Source organism: Dermacentor albipictus, chromosome 10, assembly GCF_038994185.2.
Source record: "Dermacentor albipictus isolate Rhodes 1998 colony chromosome 10, USDA_Dalb.pri_finalv2, whole genome shotgun sequence".
Lineage (NCBI taxonomy): Eukaryota > Metazoa > Arthropoda > Arachnida > Ixodida > Ixodidae > Dermacentor > Dermacentor albipictus.
Genome location: NC_091830.1, coordinates 33,506,718 through 33,526,962, shown reverse-complemented (window position 1 = coordinate 33,526,962; position 20,245 = coordinate 33,506,718). Strand labels below are relative to the sequence as shown.

General features: G+C 49.2%; 1 long non-coding RNA gene across 1 annotated transcript in view; it reads left to right on the top strand.

Annotated features, from left to right (window-relative positions):
• Positions 1-20,245, top strand: part of LOC139050677 (uncharacterized) — a 197,773-nt gene that overhangs the window by 68,958 nt on the left and 108,570 nt on the right. The window lies entirely within an intron of this gene.

The following is a 20,245-nucleotide window of genomic DNA, read 5'->3' as shown; positions in this document are numbered from 1 at the left end:
TTCGCCTGCGTCGTTTTTCTTTTCTTTTCTCGGGGGCGCATTGCTTGCCGTCGTTCCCATCTTCGCGCCACCGTCTTGCGCGATGGCGCTCGTTTCTTGTATTGTGGCGATTTACTGCCGACAGCCTGTTGGTACTCCCGAAGCGAAGATGCGTTGGTCCGTGCGTCGATCGCGGGGAAGCGCTTAATTTGGAGCCACTCTATCGTGTGTTATTGTAAGCGCTGCTACAGTGATCCGTCCTTATGCGGTGACCTTTTGTTACTCTCGCGTGGAACTCAATCTACGATGAATAACGGACACGCTGGCTGAGGAACACAGCTTTAAGCTCAACGCGTAATACAACGCAACCTCCTACGCCTGACTATTTTAACAGCCTGCTTATGGATTCGCTTGCTGTTGCACCCAATAAATAACCACAAAGTAGATTAGATAACCGTTGGACCATTATTGTGACAGAATGGGTGCCGAGAGAAGGGAAGCGCAGTAGAGGACGGCAGAAGACTAGATGGTGCCACGAAATTAGGAAATTTGTGGGTGCTAGTTGGAATCGGTTGGCGCAGGACAGGGGTAATTGAAGATATCAGGGAGAGGCCTTCGTCCTGCACTGGACATAAATAGGCTGATGATGATGATGGAAGTCTCTCACGGTGCGACACTTCTTTTGGAGGTTAGCGTATCCCATTTTTCTTTCTCTGACTCTCTGTTTCGCTCGCGTTTTTCCGAATAAATGTATACACCTTGCCAGTCGAGAATTTCACTAGTTGCACGGTCAGTTCCCCTCTTTGTTATTTTATTTACTTTATTTTTATTCATCAGAGACGAATGTCTCATCGTGTGGCGGTTGTAAGGGGCCCATATATTCCCCGCCGTCGACCTGCACGGACTTCGCATTCTTCACTTTCCTTGTAGATCAGTAGAGCGGTCGAAACGAGTCGATCACGACATTCGCAATTCATTCCTCCGCTGTAGCGTCGTTGCGTTTCCACTTGTTACTTCGCACGGCTCCAGCGGTGATCGCCCGGTAGCGGCTTCCCAGCGTCGACTACTTCTCCCCGGGCCGTCGACGTCTAGCGAAGAGAATAAGTCGTTAAACGTTCTCTCTCGGTCCGGCGTCCATTGTTTCTCGAGCCAGTCCTTTCCTCTTCTTTGGTTCTGCAGTCGCACCCACTGGCCCGCTGCAGAGGTGGTCACGAGGCCTTTCGGCTTCTGGTTCAGTCGCGAGCGACTTGGAAAATCGGGTGACGGGGCCAGACACAAAGACCTGTGCGGGAACCCGACAACTGTCCGTATGCCCGCCCTGTCCAGAAGGTCGACCTCTGGTCTACGGCTGCGCTCCTGTAGAACGCATACTTTGTCCTCGGCACCCTCTTTCAACCTGCGCTGTCTGTGCCCCCAACATCCCTCCAACTCCACCCACCCCTCACAACAATATAAAAGGTCGGTGCAGTTCCATTGAGACGGGCGCGCCCGGCAAGGTCGTTGTGAGTGTTGTGACCGCAGACCGGAGGTGTTTGGAAAGGAAAATAGCCGAAAGGAAAGCACATGGGGCTTTCCACACACACACACACACACACACACACACGCACACACACACACACACACACACACACACACACACACACACACACACACACACACACACACACACACACACACACACACACACACACACACACACACACACACACACACACACACACACACACACACACACACACACACACACACACATATATATATATATAATGCTTGCAGTTGTGGGAAGGAGTCGGTCTGGTTGATTTGTCTCAATTTCTTCTTCAGGCTCAACGCAGCTTGCTGTGAGGCTGTGAGCGTGCTAGACTTGGACGAAACGAAGGAAACGCGCCAGACCGACTGAAGTCTACCAAGAAATGAAAAGTGTGGCAAAAATAAAGTGTCTCGAACGGAAATAAAAGCAAGGAATGGTGCAATGAAAGAAAGAAAGAAAGAAAGAAAGAAAGAAAGAAAGAAAGAAAGAAAGAAAGAAAGAAAGAAAGAAAGAAAGAAACCGAGCCCGGGGGGGGGGGTGAAAACGGCATACCGCATACAGGACGCCAGCTTCTGGCATAGACGAAAGGCAGACCCGCGATGGCTGAATGGGAAAACTCGCTTCTTCCTTCGCCCCTGTTGAATTTTTTGTGCATTTGCGTGCGAAGCTAAGGAAGAACGTATAAGAACGTCTGCACAGGGCTGCGTCTTGAGGCGAAGTTGGAAGTTGCACGCGACTGCATCTACCTGCGCGCTAGTTTCGTGAGTCCTTGGGAGGCATGACAAGGCGTTTTTTTCCCGTGTCGATTTTTTTTTTGGAATCGTAAGAAAAGGCAGGTAGGGTGTGAGAAAGTCTAGACGATCTCTTGTCTGGCAGTTTCCCACGTTTCCTTTTTGTTCGTTGAGCGGCCGGCCAGGTCTAGCCAGAGCGACTTAAATTAAATTTTGCGATATCATCAATCGCGGATGCGGTCGGTAATTAACATTACCTAATTAACTGCGCGAAAAAAAGCAGTAGCGTACCTGGAGTTCCACGTCAATGCTATATGTGCGGAGTTCCTAAGAAATCGTTACGGTGCGAGGCTTTCCTACAGACTGGCTTCAAATCTGCAATATTACTCTCCTTATAAAGTCACTAATTTAGAAGCTAATTAGTAATGACAAATTAGTTTATAATTAGCGATTATCATGCAAATGTTTAGTGAGCGCGACTGTTACCAAGCTTGTACTCAGCAGAAGTTCGTGTTTCCAATATCTAGCAAGTCGTCATCGTTTGCTGACTGACTTCATGCAAATCATGTCATAACAACATGCCCCCCCCCCCCCATGAGGCCGTTATTGTATCAGGCATTTAATGAGCGCTTCATAATTTGCTTCATAATTTATAGTGTGTTGGACGAGTATGGCGCTACCTTTTATTAACGACCGCCGTTGCTGCCAAGCTTGGCTGGCAAAGAACAAAAATCATCGCCTTATCTCGCGCCGGCTGTATGTTTAATTAATTACCCGAGGCAGTCGTCACAGAAACACGTGGTGTGTACACACACACACACACACAAACACACGTACGCAGGCCACACGCAGTGTTACTCGCTTCAGCGGGGGGGGGGGAGGGGGGGGGGGCCTCCGTTCGCCAAACCTCCTCGGTGGCACCCGAAGCTGCCCGCCCTGTTGATCGGCGGCGTTGCCCGGCAGCACCCCGCACAGAGCGCGACGGGCCGTGGATCGATTGGCGGTGCGCTATTTCGCGTAATGCGGCCGGCGCCTTTGGACATTACCGCCCTCGTCTTGTTCGACTGGAGGCCGGCCGATTAGACCGGGCGGAAACCCTGATTTATCGGAGAACCCGCCGAGGAACCGGGCCGCATCGCCCGAATGCGACCGGGGACGAAAGACTGCGTGTGCGCAGACGCTGGCTGCGATTGACAAAGAGAGAGAGAGTGCCCGAATGAACTAGATGTGCGCGTAACCGACGTTCAGGTTGGCCGGTTAGGGATTCCTACAGAGCATGGTTACGGCACGCCTTTACTAACAACGTGAAGGATGTGGAAAGAAAAAAGAGAGAGTTCTAAGCAGCTAAATGGAAAACGGTGCTACAAAAATAAAAACGGTGATAGCTGTTGTGACGACGACGGCAACGATTACGACGGCGCGGTGGAAACAACGATGACGGCACGATCATGGCGTGACAGTAACTACGACGACGCGGCGATGAGGACACGACGACTTGCCCGTTGTTTTGGTCCCTTTGCCTTTTGTGTACAGTGTACAGTTTCGCATCTGGGATGGTGCACGAGATGCGGACCTCTCCATGTTAACGGTATAAATCGTTTTCAATCAATCAATCAATCAATCAATCAATCAATCAATCAATCAATCAATCAATCAATCAATCAATCAATCAAACCTGCTGCTCGCAGTTCTTTCTGTTGAAAAACAACACATCGGCACCGTACGGAGGCTGCCGAATTCCGAGGCTGTTTGACAGTCGTCTGCTTGCGATATGGCATACCTAATCCCAATTTGGGGAGAGAGAGAGAAAATAATGCAGAGAAAGGCGGGGAGGTTAACCAGCGGTAGTTCCGGTTGGCTACCCTGCGCAGGGAGAAGGGTTAAGGGGGATAAAAAGAGAAACAGAGTGGAAGAGTGGAGAAGGGGAGAATTTGGGGAGCGTAACGCATATGCCGATGGGGCTAAGCGTAACTATTTCTCCAAAACGTCTCCTTTTTTTGCCACTGGCACGGAACGGTTTAATTACACGCATTTCTGGTGTGCTTTCGTTCAATCAGCGCGCGTCGAATAACGCTCGGTGAACTTTGGAACCGAATACTCCCGAGCTTCGCTCAACGCGTCTTGGCGTATGTGGTACTACAGAGGTTGTTCAGATGATTAAATCTCTCGCCATTTATCGGCCGTTTCAGAGGTGCGAGACTCCCTTGGGAAAGGAGCGAATCGTGAAAAAACGGGAAGTTGAGGAAGGGGAGGGGGGAAGTGAGAGAGGGGGACGGGAGAGGGTTAACAGAGAAGGAACTGACTATGGGTAAGCTTTCGCCTATTCCGCAGAAGAGAGTTCAGAGTGTTAGAAATGCCCGAGAGATGTGGCTGCACAGAAGGAGCAGAAGAAAGAAAGAAAGAAAGAAAGAAAGAAAGAAAGAAAGAAAGAAAGAAAGAAAGAAAGAAAGAAAGAAAGAAAGAAAGGACGAACAGCCGAGTGGGAGAACTTGAGCGTAATCGACCAAGCCCACTTCGCAGCTGCTGGAGAAGCGGGATTCAGCCGGGCCTCCCTTTATGTACCCTCCGCATCGCCGGCTGCTCCGATTGCATCTTGTCGATTCTCGCGGCCAAATGGATTCGCGGTGGCATGTGGTGGGCTGCGCTGTCGGCTTTCACTTCGGCGCGGATCAACGGAGGATCGGTTCGGTCTTTTGTCTTTTCGCTCCTTTCGCGCGGCTCATCGGTCGGTGGCAGATTAGCCCCTTCCGTATGCGCTTTGCCAAAGCCTTCGGTGGTTTCTTTGGTATTTCTTTGTTTTATTGTGTATGCGTGTGCGCTGCGTGCCAGCAACGCTGCTTAAGAGGACAAAGAATAAAAATATGAAGTACAGCCACATTATCTGTATATTACACGTCAGAAGTTACACAAGCAGTCTATCTTTTCCATAGGCATGAAGATGAGTAAACTGGGAAGAACCCATAAAGGCAAAGCGAGCGGCGATCTCAAGTTTTAATTCGCGCACCAGCCAGTTGGGACGTGATAGATTTTGGCAATCCTTACGATGATTATACAACATTGCGATTTCAGCAAGAAACCGTTACACTTTCGACAGAAACAGCAGTGACGACAATAACGACTCTCGTCAACCTCTCCTGTCCAGACAGCATCCCAGTTAAGCGATAACACCACCTCCGTGACGTCACACTGACGGTCTAAGGCGCAGCACACAAAGGAACATCGACACACGTAGACACTGTGTGCCGTTTCGTGCTGCCATGTGTAGCCCTGCGTGCGCTGGTTTTATAGACCATTGCGAACTGCCAGAAAATTAAGCCATGACAGTGACGTCACCAGCACCCGCTGTCGGGGAGCGGAATTCAAAAACACAAAGCTTGATCCTTCATTTTTTTTATCCAATATATTGCACTTCATAATTAAGGATCAACCATGTTCGCTGTAGCGAACACGTTCCTACGAGAAACACCCACGTAGGTTTTTTTCTTAAATTACGAAGTCTTTAATGTCCTTGCACGGATTTACTTACTATTACGACCGTCTTCGCTGAACAACTTATTGTACCAGCACCGTACGAACGAGGCCCTGGTTTCAGGAGCTCCACTGACTTCATCGTTGACTTCGATCGTTGAACGTCGCTGTCTGTTTCTGCTTACTTGTAATAAGACTACATTTCTACCACTAGTAACTGGACGCAGTGTCATTCCTTGCGGCCGTGAGCCGCTACCCGACCACTACACACACACACACACACACACACACACACACACACACACACACACACACACACACACACACACACACACACACACACACACACACACACACACACACACACACACACACACACACACACACACACACACACACACACACACACACACACACACACACACACACACACACACACACACACACACACACACACACACACACACACACACACACACACACACACACACACACACACACACACACACACACACACACACACACACACACACACACACACACACACACACACACACACACACACACACACACACACACACACACACACACACACACACACACACACACACACACACACACACACACACACACACACACACACACACACACACACACACACACACACACACACACACACACACACACACACACACACACACACACACACACACACACAGTTTTCATGTGACGTCACGGGCGCAGATCCCACTGCGCTAGTACCCAAAGCATGGCGGCCACGATGACGTCAGTGCGTTGTATTATCGCACGCGCATTGTTTTGTTTATCGACGGTGACTGTTTTTCACCGGTTTATCTCTGTTATCGCTTTGTTCGTTCGAGGCAAGATCGGCCCATCGTGCTGTCATGCCGTCAGGCTTCTTGATTGCACTCCCTCTCGTCGACATGGTTGTACCTAAGATGGCGGCCGCGATGACGTCTTTGCAAACTATATATATATATATATATATATATATATATATATATATATATATATATATATATATATATATAGACCACTTTTGTTGTGGACTCAAAATTCTCGTGTTCTTCAGTCTTTTCGTGGCAGAACACGTACATTGTTCAAGGGGGCCTCTCATATATCAGTGAGCGATGCCGAAATGGCGTGCCGGGCATCCCGGGCCCGGTCCGCGCTGCGCTTCCGTCTGCCGCCGCTTAAAGCCACGCCTGCTCGCTTCTACAGCGCAAGGGTTTCCCGACTACACAAAGTGTCGTTGACTGCCCGGGCCAGCTGGCTTTGAATGTTTCTTGGCGTGTCTGTCCCCTGGACTTGCGGCTGCGCGATGCTGGGAGCACTGCGGAGGAAAGCAGCCGAGGCGGCCCTTGCCGTGTCTTAATCAAGATCGCCACATCCCTTCCCCCCCCTTCCCATCTTGCGACTTCCTTGACCTCTTACTCAAGAACTCCGCCGTGTAAATCTGCGCCGTTTCGCACGCTAGTTGCGACGTTTAAAGGGCCACTCGGTGGGAATGCTCGGTTAAGCTGCTGTAAGTTGGGCCGTAAAAGCGTTCGATCATTGAACTGTACCGGTACTAACATGTGAGCCGGAAACTTCGAGGTATGAAAGAAAAGGCTGAGAAGAGGTGAAGGACCCCGCAACGCGCCATGGGACGCAATATGATAGGCGCAGCGTTTGAGAGACAGGAAGACAGCGGTGTGGATTAAAGAGATAAACGGGGTCAGCCGTTACTCTGTCCGAGATTACGAGGAATTAATGGAGCTAGGCGCGCCATGCAATGCGCAGACTCTATAGTCCGCGGCGGATGAGAGTTGCGGAATTGGGTGCCCAAAAGAGGGACAGAAGAAAGGGGAAAGGCAGGGAGGTTAACCGTATGGGTAGATCCGGTTTGCTACCCTACGCTGGGGAGAGAGGGGAGTGGAAGGTATAGCAATGTAGAGGTAAAGAATGAAACGAGCATAGACATACAATCACAGTCGAATACTGTCACCGTATACCGTCATCACACAGCACGGTAGCACTTGCAGCACATTGGGTGCCAAAAAAAAGCGCAGTCGAGCTCAGGATAGAGTTCCAGGTGGCGTGATGAAAGTAGGAAATTCGCGGCCATCGGATGGGCTGTCAGCTGGCAAGGGGTAATTGGAGATATTTTGGAGAAGGCCTCGTCGTACAGTGAGCACAAAGAGCTGATAATGGTCAGTAAGTTGCGCCGGTATCTCAAAAAATGGCCACTGTTACCGCGATCAACGATGACAACTTTGTAAGCGAGAAAAAGAGGTGAGAACGACAGGCGGCTCTATAGCGACGTCGCTCTGAAGTTGCCGCAGCATATCGTCGTTAGTTCGTGCATTCATAACGACGTAATAGGCTTAGCTTGTAGCGGCACCACTATCGCCTCCAGAGCCGGTGTAGAAGTCGGCTCACGCACATTTAGCTCGAGAAAAAAAGAACACGTTAGCACGTTGGACCTGAGCGGCCGCTATCGCCACCACGTGGCACCAGGGCTAACCAGCCTATAAGTTAAACAGGGGCCTTAGCTTAGCTTAGCTTTAAGTACACGTTAAACAATCCCAGGTGGTCGAAATTTCCGGAGTCCCCCACTACTGCGTGCCTCATAATCAGGTCGTGATTTCGGCACGTGGAACCCCACAATTTAACTTTTTTTAAAGAAATCCAGCTAGTCAAAATTAATCTGGAGCCTTCCGGTGGCGGCAACTATCATATCTCCATAGTTGATTTGGGATGTTAATCAGAATGAATGAATGAATCAATGACATTGGTTACTCAATAAGTTAAGGCGCCTCGCAATTTTAACGGGGCCTCGCAGAAAGTGAAATTAGCGGTTACGCCTCCACCACCACCATATGAGTTACTGGGGCGAATCTCGAAGGCTACGCTTCTGCTGGCTGCACGCGCCGGAAGCGATCGCAGCATCTCGAAACACGTCACGGGCGCCCTGTTTTGGACAACAGTGAAGCTTTTCTTGAAAAGCTGGTGGCGTCCTCTGCGAGGCTGCTGCGGCCCCAGTAAGTGAGCTCTCAGCTACAGGGATCGTTTTAAGTCCACCTATTCTCTCTCGTCTTACACACTCAAAACACGCGCACGCATACGCACACAAAACGTTTGTTACACGCACTCGCGCTCGCACGCATGCACGCGCGCTGGGAAAACTAACACGGTGGTGTGGTTAGGCATTAGCGCCCACCATCACAAGGCGTAGCGAGCGTAACCAGGATGTAGCGAGCGTAACAAGGATGTAGCGTGCTACACTAAAATGCCTGCAACCTACGCAGGCCATCGTTCGGGCAATTACCACGCCAATTTACCTATGTACCTGAAATGCATTTCAGCGCTTGTAGTGACTTACACGCCGATATTTTCTGTTCCTTCCTTAACTCACTCGACTCATACATACATATCTTGCTTATTGTTTGATGATTATTATTTTTCTAGGACGCCGCAGTTCTGAGCTCTTTTGGGGTGCGTTTCGCTTCCTGTGTCTTTATGTTTGTTTTCGCTAGCTAACTTCCTGTTTCCGATTTCTTGACGTTTTTAGTAATCTTTTTTCAAGTGAGCCATAGGTTTAAAGTTCCAAGATTTGTATAAAGCACCGCTTCTAAGCAGCACAGCTTACAACATACTCATGAAAAAAAGAAAGCGGCATGCCATTTTGAAAATTTTGCAACTTCGACTGCTTTTAGAAGTTTACTTGCGATAACGCATGATAGTTTCCCGTTATCTGTAATTGCAGCACTGTTATTGTTATTCGGTGAGTAGCAACGTGCACATCACACTTAATTTCGAAAACATTCAATTGCTGACAGATCTGAGCGTTTCCGCCTGCCTTCCTTCACTTGCGGCATTGTTGATCCTTCTTATAGTACAGGCGTTAGAAAACAACGGTTTAATTTTCCTCGGCCGTTGGCTAGACCATCAAAAGAGAAGGATTTTGAATTGTATTTCCAAAAGTCGATCGTTTAGACGTGGGGCAGTGATGAATCTGTCAAGACTTGCGTTGTTCTGTATGTCGTGAGCTAAAGCCACGGTTATCCCATTTAGCCCGGTCGGTAAGTGTACTTACCAAGCTATCCTGTTTTCAGTCTTAGTAAATGAAAATTATGCCACCGCGAAGAGCAAGTGGAGTCTTTATTTCGATCATTCTTTTTTTCAGAGGCTAGAAAACTATTACCGCTTGTCTTCTAGTTTCTTTCCACGACCTGCGGCATTGCTTACTCACTTAGTGCGCCTCAGAATATCGTTGTTAAACTTCACCCACGATAAACTTGAATCGCCATAAAGTGACATTTAAGTGTCGTGGTACGCAGCTGAGCATGTGTGGGACGGCGGCTTATGCGTAAGCGCATTGCAGATCACGCATCGGTGAAACATTTAGTACTGCGCCGGATTGCGTCAGCTTCTGCTCTGCGATTTCCTGCTACCCTGTCCGCTTCCTCGAGGCACGGCCACCTGTTACCGCGCAGGTGGATCGCTTACACAGGAGCCCGCGGGAGCGCTAATAATACACCCACGGCGCGGCGGGTGCAGTGAGCTCAATCGACCACGCTTTCGGGCAGTGTTAGCGCGCCGCTTTCCGCGAACGGCCACCGCGAGATGAGCTTCCGCGAAGCGGCGTCTGCGCGCACGTGGTGGTGAACGTTGCGCAGTCGCAGTGGGCGCTGAACAGTTCAGCTCGACTCACCGTATGGGGGCGCTGTAGCGCGCCGTGTGTACTGTTGCAGGCAACGTTCGTTTCTCGGCTATATGTTTAAAGAAAGAAGGAATTCGGTGGAGATTTAGTGGTAAATGCGAGAGAAATGCGTTAGGCGTTACGTCGAACATCTTTGAGGTCCCCGATTCGTGATTTAAACCGCGTTCGTCGCATTTCAAAGTGTTCGGGAGCTTACTCGACACACGTCGGACCTCTTCGAGGAGCGAAGTGCAACCAGCGACAGTTGCAATATATATAGATTCCACTTGGCACTTCTGACCGTAACGCACTAAAACATGATTGTTTAGAAAGCTAAAGCGTAATAAGTAACGTGACAAGAACGTCTGAAGCCGCAAACGCTAAGGCTAGGCAGATCGATGTACTATTCGTAATTTCCCCTGCGTCTGCTCGATCGCAGCGCCAGCGTTTCCTCTAGTAGCTACCGTTCGAAAAACTATACGATTGTTTCGTGGCCTCCTAGATCACTCACAGTTTACCATCTCTGAGGCCACGATGCACCTTCGAGCGTGGCGTTCCGATCGCGATCGAGAACTTTATTCTGGCCGGCTTCAATGAGGATGCCAGGCGCGCGCCTGATAGCGATGAAGCGTGCTCATCTAGCGTAGTATAATAACAACACCATAGAGTTTCTCACTATATTACCTAGAGGGAAACCTGGCGCTGCTGCGCTGTGGTATGCATGGGAATGCCGGTATATTGTGACTTCGGATTGGCATCGTTCTCGGAGAACCAGGCAAGTACCGTTCGTCTGTCACAACGATTAATCTTCAACTAAAACAGCAAGTAAAGAGCTGCTTTATGTTTAGTATTACAAAAAAACATGTTTTGTTTAACTACGAGAACTTGTTATTACATGTACAATTATATGATACATGAAAGGTATCAGCGGGCCGCTAAAGTTGGAGGTCAGACGACAAGATTCGCGCCCACTTTTGGAATAGTTTGTCGTCTGTTCTTGCTTTTCTTCGCTTGGTCATGCATCGTAGGTAAGTAAATATGTAGTATGCACGAATGGAAGCATTCTATGAAGATTTTACTTTAACAACGCGTTATTTGTGTAGCCATATCCACGTTTCAGACGAATCCTCTTACAACACCAGCCAGCACAAGCCTCGCAGACACATGTACCGCCATTCCCATGACGGCACAGCGGCCCTCAGGAAATTCCCATAGACGGTGGCGCCAGATTTCCCCCTAGGTGTCATGGTGAGAAACTCTATGAATAGCGCGGACGAAAACGACGCCGACCGGCACAGCGCCGCAAACTGACGACCCACCGGCGTCACCGAAGCTCCCTCGGTTGCCTACGCTCTGGCGCGTCTCACCGCCGCCGAACGAAGCGCGGCTGACCCGCTCTGCCATCATCGCCGCGGACCCTGGAGACACGCCACGCGTTGCCCCACGACGCCGACAGGCGTCCGCGCTAGCGAACGAACCTAGGAAGCGCTCGGGTAGCTAGCGACGCTCGGACAGCTAGCAACGAATGAAATAGCGGGGCGGTATACGAAGCGAAAACAAAGAAAGCGCTAAACGAGAGAGGCAGGGCCGAGAGAGAGAAGGGGAAGGGGAGGAAGGGGAGAGAGCGGTACACGCGCGCGCGCGCGCTCTGCCCTGGGCGACGCTAGTCGCGGAGCCGATTCGCGGAAGACCGGAAATGAATGCACCGGTGCATGGCTAAAACCAGTTCTATCGGGTTACAACGCCACGGCTGCTGCTGCCGCCGCCGGCGCGCCATCGCCAACGCCGCGCGTGCGATCCGTCTTGCGTCCCAGTGCTTGCGTGCGTGCGTGCTGCGCGGACCTATCAGCGCTCTCGATGTTATCGGCGCAAAAGTTTAGGTGAGGAGGAAAAGAAACCGGCCGACAATAAAAGCGCCAGTCAATGCCCACGTAACGAATTTTCGCTCTGGGTCAATAAAAACTCAATAGCCTTGTGTCAATGGAAACTCAACAGGCTCTCATGAAAGAGTCAATGAGATATCATCGGTAGGTTGTGCACGGGATCACGTGCCGCCCGGTCACCCGGTAGCAACTGTCGGTTAAGCGACGCCGTCGCAGTGCAGCTTACGCGACTGTTTCCTGTCCCTCTGTCTGCGATTAGCGGGTCACTTTTATTGTTTGGTTTTTTTCCTCCATGAGTTTTTCTTGAAAGGCAGTAAAAACTCGGTGGACGCTTGATGCCGCTCCTTCTGAGCTCACCGAGTCGCAATGACGCGCCGTTTAAAGCTAACCAAAAACTGTCTTGATGGAGAATGTGATGCTACGAACTGTCTTACCTTGTGTAAGTTGTATAAGACAGTAATAAATGCGTGCGTGTGTGCGTGCGTGCGTGCGTGCGTACATACATACATACATACATACATACATACATACATACATACATACATACATACATACATACATACATACATACATACATACATACATGTAGGCACGTATTGTGCATCGTACGAAAGCGGTAGCTCTATGCATGAGCCGTTGCACATATCGCTGTGCTTGCGTAGCGCGCAACTGTCGTACCCGTGCAAGTCTTCTGTTGATATCCACGGGAACTGAGAAACCGTTTGAGATTTTATGTAAATGTTTCCAGGCTACGCGGCTCTCTTCAGCTCGGAAGTGCATCTTCGTTCAGCACGTTCGTCACGCTTTTACAGCGTCATCGGAAGAATGAATGAATGAATGAATTTATTTACACAAAGATATACAAGTTTGTGGAGGATATAAGGAAAAAAAGTTGCAAAAGAGCAACTTGACTAGTCCTTAAACCTTCTCGTGACAGAAGCAGCAGAAACCCAACACAGGGCAAAAACGGATCCGCTTCACCTACATGGAGCGCAATTCCGACGTATTTCCGCCGCGGCGTCGCACAGCGCTGCGCGTGCATTAATTTCGCACGTGCGGTAATTACGGTCGCTATATTAAGCGTTTCATGTGGTTATCATTGAAAGCACCTGATCCATGGTACCAGTTCTGGCCGGAATAGACATCGTGCTTTGTGCTGCGCGAAATTTGCGCGCCGACGCCGAGCGACGCCATGCCCATACGCCGGAAATACGCTCTATGTGGTTGCGGATCTGCTAAAATTTTCTAGACGACCTGAAGAATTGCGTCACAACGCATCAACTCGCACGTTACGTAAAATGATGTAATCTAGGTGAATGTACTTGTAATTGTAGCGCGGTCAACTGTACGGTGGGTCGTTTCAATGACATTTGTATCAGGACATAATCGTGCGATGGAGATTAGATAACATGGTTTGGGAAGAGCGCTGACCCTCGTTATCTGCTTCTCCGCTGTCCTCTTGTTATCTGGTGTCGTGCGTGTGTCTGTTTTTTTCTTCTAGAATATTGTCCACACGGGAGCCTTTGGATCGCATCGCGCATTTAATATCCTGTTCGGCACAACTGCCTACTTTTCACTTGTCACGGTTCTTTAGTGAGACAAGTTATAGCGCTGCCATACACAGTCTGTTACACCGTCAGTTTCCCTCGTGGTGTCACAGTCTCGGACACTTTGTCACAGGGAAGGGAGGATTCCACGCTCAGCGTCTTCGTCTCGACACTCGACGAAGGTTGAACATGCTGCACCAAATGCTGGAATCCTTCATTTAAGCTGCCTCAAACTTTCACAGTAAACCCATACGAATTCCTCGGGAAAGAAGGCTCCGCGGTACGGATATCACACCCGGAACGACCGCCTTTTCTGGCTGGCCGCTCTATACCAGCTATGCATCGGCATATTGCCGACCTAGTTAGCTCGTAGTCGCTACGGACATTGAGCAAAAATCTACGGGCACTTTGCTGAGCTAAACTGCGATAGGCGAAAGCCTATCTATGACTGCCTCTGTTGCTGTTGTCTGAACCGTTCTGCGAATTGACGCTGCCGTGGCCGCGAGCATGGGATGCATTGCAGAAGGGTTGAAATCCGGGCCAGTTGGCACATAGTTGAAAGAAAAAAACCAGTCATGAAACACAAAGGACAAGAGGAGAGGTTCACACCACAACGACTGGACTATCAATTGAAGTTTATTAGAAACGGCTTAGTCCCAGCAATGGGATGCAATCACAGCCATATGGCTGCAAGGTGTGTCGCCGATGTGCGCGCACCCCCACGCACACGTCCGCGCTTTCCCACGCGCCCACTCGGCCAGCGCTACTGGCATGGCGCCTCATCTCGGTGCTCCCCTCGCCGGTGGCGCCTTCTCTCCTTGCTCCCCTCGCCGGTGACTACCGCTTTCCTGCGTCCACCACTTACTGCGCACGGACACTCACGAGCCACTAAAGGCTTACGCCTTAAAAATTCTGCAGGTCCGACGCATACACACGAGAAGCGAAGCTCGCTTGTATTGAATCCCCATACAGCTACAAGTGTTTATATTTTATCGACCGCAAAGGTCATAATTCTAATTTCACGCAAATTTTTTTGGACGCACTACACCGCTCAAAGGCTGTGCCGAAATGAAAACGCCAAGTCAGACGGATGCGCCGTGCGAGACGTGTGGACAGCGATGGCAGGAGGGCGAAAGCGGCGCGTGGCGTGTAACGATGCAAGATGCAAATGAGACAAAGGCAGGGAGGTTAACCGAAGTTAAAGCCTCTAGTTGACATGTCGGCTAAGATCAAAGTGTCGTAACGAGGAAAGAATGCTGATGGCATGTATACGCACAGAGAAGAACGACAGATATCTTACTGCATTTAAGGATTGTGTACCCCTTGAGCCAAACCTGCATTGTATGTTCATTCTCGAAAATGAACCGCAAATTGGCACACGTACACTCAGCTGTTGGCGCATAGTGAATGGCTGAATCGAGAAAAAAAATGATGTAAATCGAATAATCCATCGAATATAAGGCGCTGTTTCATTATGAAGTTTGCGTGCCTTAGAGAGAGAGAGAGAGATAAATTTATTTACAGAAAGGCAGAGAGGTCGGCCTGAGTTATAACTTGCTCTGGCTTGCGGCACATAAGTGTACATTACGTGTTCAGCTTTTATTACGAAATCGCGTGTTTATTACACGCAACGGAGACGCGCTCACTGGCAGTACTTTGTCGATCAGTGTACACGGGTTATATGTAACCCCATTCGCTAGCATTTGCATTCGGCGCACATATACACTTCGTGTGTATATATATATATATATATATATATATATATATATATATATATATATATATATATATATATATATATATATATATATATATATATATATATATATATATATCCGCGGAGGTGGCGACCATTGAACGCAGCCAGCAACCATGCCAAACCCGGGAGGGTAGGCAAAAATTTGCGTTGCGTTCAAACAAAAAAAAGACCAAAAGAACACACACAATAGCATACAACACGCATCCGTTGTGCGCCTACGCTTTGTTTTCTTGTCTTTCTTGCGCGATACTCTTTTTATTTGCAGCAGACTAAGTAGGCGACGAGCTGTACACGTGTGCTCTAATGGTTCTCGGTGTGCAAACAGCATGGGTAATGGTCGCGCATGGGCTTGCGGAGGGAGGAGTGCCTGTAAGATTAATTTTATTTCCTTTTTCTTTCTCTCAACGAGCCCGGCTCGCCGTCCTGCATTTCCTCTTACGAACGTGGACTCGGGTGGTTTACCTGGCGCACGGCCGGGCGTGTGGCTCACCTCCTGCAAGAAAGTGGGTCTCGTGCAGGCTTACCGAGGCGTGTGCATACGGGGCCTCGTCAGTTTTGCCTTATGATCGTTCCCCCCTATTGTTTTCTTTTTTTCTCGGCAGCCCCTTCTCCGGTGCTCGCGTTGTTTCCCTTTTTTCTTTTTCTTTTTTTGTGTCAACGCGGCGGCGGAACTGGACCTTCGCGAGATTAGGCGTAATTAGGGTTACGCAAGCTGCTTTCGTAAGTTTTGCGCAGCCGTCGCCGGCCACCGCGGCTGGTTACGTACACCTGTTTACAACGTTAGCTTGCGCGTGTTTACACGACAAGCGAGATTTCGCATTTGAAAGAAATTGAAGGCTCTCCGACCAGAACTGCGACTGAAAGGGTGCGCCATAGTAGTGTCGGGTACCTCTCCCACGTGCATGCTCGTCAATCGTCCCACGTTGACGGAACTTTGCCTGCACACTGCGTGCCTCGGTGAAGCCCATCGGCTCGCTGCGGCGCGGTAATGTGACGCCATCTGGCATGCACTCGGTGAACGAAGGCTGCTGCCTCCGAGATGTCAGTGCGCAGCAATGCGTACTTTTGTCCCCGCAGTCTAATTATTTCTCGCATGATTAGACGCATGAAATGCAGTAGGCTTCTGATAAGATGACAAGACGACGTTTCAAACACTGCGTATTCACCATCGCAAGTAAGACGTCAGTTGAGCGCGCATCTCGTAGCCACATATGACGCGCGAGAGGCCTCATACAAAAGGCTTCACGAACCAGGGATACACAATGCGTAACTTGCTAGCGCAACAAGTGCAGGACAGGGCATTTACGCCGGTCCAGCTACAATAGCCTGTATGTATAGCGGCGCCGAATAAGGGGTGATACGCGTTACTTGGTGTTCGCAGCTCGATTATTGGGGTGGTACAAGCGCACATGCATCGGCAAACGTACTGGACGTAACGGCTAGCTACACTCCAGCGTAACGCACGCGCGCGTGCACGTCACAGTGACGTCACGGGCTTGAACAATGGACTCGCCGCCAGTTACGCCGGCTGCGTCAGTTCGCCTCCGTGACGTCGCTGTGCCTGACGCGCGCGCACACATTACGCTGGAGTTTATGTAGCTAGTCCATAAAGTACAGCGCAAAAGACAGGAATATTCTTTGTTATTACCAGCTCTGAATGCAGCATGTGTTGTGCCCCGTCAGACGTTGAATTTTCGTTCCCGTTTAGAAGCTAAACAAGAATAGTAGGAAGCGATCGTTTTCTTCCTCTCCACTCAATGCCCATGTTTAACTCTATGCCTCATCGACGGAGTGGCTGTAAGAATCTGGTGCTTCGACCTTGCGCTTGTCACGAAAGCCGAGATAGAAAGAACGAAATGTAAAAGACCAAACGATAGGGGCCCTGCTGGTCAACCTGCAGAAGACGTAGACGACACAACGCTTGTATCGCCCGCTCTCTCGTCCGTCTCCTCTTCGCGGTTTTCATTGCGGATGTTACCCACTAACCTCAGGCAACGAATTAGGGATCATCGTATTTCTTTGGCACAGGTATTCAGTAAAATGCGTGCTCACCTAACATTCAACATTCAGTACGCAGTTGTCATCAAATCAACTACCGCCCTTTTGATTTGAATTTACGTATTTCCTTTGAGGCAGCCTATATACAAGGTGTCCCGCGTAACTTGTGCCAAAATTTAAAAATATGAGAGTCCCATGTAGATGGATAGAACCAAGATAATGTTTGCGGTCGCTTGGAGCAAGTCAGGCTATATTTTTTTATTTCGCCTAATTACATAATTGGTTATTATAAGTTAACTTGTCATATATTCTAATCCAAGCGAGACTGTTAACCACAAAATTGTTGGCCGTCCCAAAAAATTACTGATCCACCTTTCTGTTGCTGTTTACATGCTACATGAGCTATTTCCAGCCTGAAATAATCGCAGGAAAGCCCGCTAGAAGTGCCGGCACCTTTCTGTTTTCTGTCTGGCTGTCTAGATAGAAACATAGATGCATACACAGCCCCCGAAAATTATGTGAAGTGCTCAAAGAATACGATCGCATTAAATGTAGTTAGATGGGGGCAAAATGCGAAAACACCCGGCGTACTTAGATTTAGGTGCCCGTTAAAGCACCCAAGGTGGTCCTAATTATTCCGCAGTCCCGCACTACGGCGTGTCTCACAATCAGATCGTGGTTTTGACACATAAAACCCCATAACCTTTTTCTTAATGTAGTTAGCTATGTGTCCTATAGTCTTGTTTTACTGAAGCGTATAGGTGCCGCTATCTTGGGCTGTTAAAGCTGCTGTTTTCTGTCTTTAACGACGAAGTTCGCGCTACTACACACGATTCGCAAGCATGAAAATAGTTGTACGAATGCGTTCGGCGTTTCATGGCAGTCTTACGTCCCTTTAGGTCTCATAGAACATAGAAATTGTTTGTGTAACAGGCCAAGATGGCGGCACCCATGACTCCTAGATACACCTGTCTCAGCACCGCCCTTTCATCGACAGGCATCACGCATGGCCTTTTGCCCTCGTGACATCGCTGCGTCGACGCCTCAACGGCGCATGCGCCTGATTTGGTGTTTGTTTAAACACTGTAGCGACTTGTGCGGTGTATCAAGAATAACGTTGCATGAGATTGCGCGCTTTCCAATCGGATGAAAATAACCACAATTGTTAGCCTCACGTTTTGGTGTCTAGCATGTGATTACCCGTTTCACGAGACCTTCGCTTCACGGATATCCCGGCAACTGCGTTTGGATGGGCGGTTCTTTCTTTCTTTTTGCTCTTTTCTCGTTCCTGGTCCGCATGTTGTGCGCTCAGCAGCTGGTCACGTTGTGTTAGCTTCCGTCGCCCCCGACGCAACAGTCATTCAACCCCCGCCACGAAGATGCCATTTGGGGATCGCCGTTAACGTCTCGCTTGCCGCGGCCGCTTCTAACCCTTTTCGTTGTGTTCTCATTCTTCTTTCGGCATATCGCGAACGCGTTAGACGCCGAGCTAGATCTTTACTCCGGATAATTTATCGCATCCGGCTGTTTACGGACGCGCCTGCACTCACCGTGTCCGAGAGGTTCGGAGAAGCAATAAAGAAATAAAAATAAAAACGAAGGGAATAATAAAAATATCTCGGTGAGGCGCTTTCTCGTGGTCTGTATTTTTGTGCTTATGGCGTATTTTTCTCTCTCTCTTTCCCTCTCTCTCTCTATCTCATTTTGTCTCTTTTGTGTACTGCAACGATGATGTGTCGTCCGTGCAAAACGCACGCGATCACACGCACAAAAAAAAGGGGGACGAAATCGCAGCGAAAATAACGTGAAAAAGAAAACGAAAACAGAAAGGAATCGCCATTACCGAGGCGAAACCACTCCTGCAAAAGTAAAAGAAGAAAATAAAGTAGCGTGCAATAAAATAAGCAGTGACGAGGCCATCAGGCCAGGCTTCGTCTTTCGGTGGCTCGTCACAGTTGCGTGCAGTGACTTACGCTCGATCCGCTCATCTCCGCAAGCCGCACCGCACGCGTGCGGTCGTGCGAAAAGTTGCACATATCGGACAACTCGAAGACAAATTTCTGTTTACACTGTACACACAATGTAACTCCGTACACAGTGTAAACTTAAACTTGTGCACTCGTGCACAAACGTTTAACAAGTGTTCGATATGCGCAATTTTCCGCACGCGTGCGGTGCGGCTTGCGTCGATGAGAGGCTCGAGAGTTCCTAAACAGGTATTTTGAGCGTTTGAGATCAGATGGTTCCGTTCGAGGTTTGTGAAGCCGCAGAAACTGGGAAATTACGAGGCCTCACCATTTTCCCGAGGCATGTATAATGCCGTCGAGGAAGCAGCAGGGCGTACGAAGTGAATCTTTGCTTATACGATTACTGCTATAAGGACCTAAGTAAGATTCCACGTTGCTAAATGGTGTGTCGTAGACTAGGGTGACGCATGGACGATCTATCAGGCCATCAAGCAGATGCCAGTAGAACGAGTTTGCGGAAACAACCTTCTAGAAAGTGACCACCTGATGAACCCAAGGAAATAATATAGAGTGGGAATTTGTTAGCGGTTCTGCAAATTGAAATTTCTAGTCAATTCTAAATTAGGGTTACATTTTTTCGATAAGCTTACTGTTCTTATGAAGGAAAAAGGAAGCGA